Below are 597 nucleotides of genomic sequence, written 5' to 3' on the forward strand. Positions count from 1 at the left end.
TTTACAGACAATGGTCAGCTGACATGATCCCTAAACCCTTCTGGTCCCTCTGCCCAGAGTGGGAATCACCAGCTTTCTGCCTCAAGCCTTAGGCCAATCTCCCACCAACACTGATACTCCATAAATGCTGAATGTCAATTTCCAACCTCATACATAGCAGATCCAAGCCTACAAAAGACCCTATGGATCAAGTCTTCCAATTTGCTTCCTTTAGTATCTTGTTAACTCATGAACTGTATTGTGTTAGAGTTGTGATAAGACTTTTAATACAAAACCATTATTAACAAGAGCATTGACTGAAATAGAGAGATGAGCTTTCTGGGTTTTTATTTCTACAACCCAATTAACTTCACTTGGCAAGGAGAACTTCTTCTTAGGCATGAGCTTAATTAACTAAAGATAGAAAAACGTTAAGGACCTAGATCCAGAAACTTTTTACTCCCTTGCTGTAAAACCCATCAGTTTACTTTTGCCTTAAATAGTTAAGACTTCCTTAAAGTTGTGATTAGGTTCAGTTGGATTGGGAACAAACTCATAGTTAATCCTTTAGTGGGCCCATCAACAAACGAATGGCTAGAGAAGCTGTGGTATATTCGC

The sequence above is a fragment of the Elephantulus edwardii genome, unplaced genomic scaffold, assembly GCF_000299155.1.
Source record: "Elephantulus edwardii isolate Elephantulus edwardi_28Jun2011 unplaced genomic scaffold, EleEdw1.0 scaffold00223, whole genome shotgun sequence".
In the NCBI taxonomy this organism is placed as follows: Eukaryota; Metazoa; Chordata; class Mammalia; order Macroscelidea; family Macroscelididae; genus Elephantulus; species Elephantulus edwardii.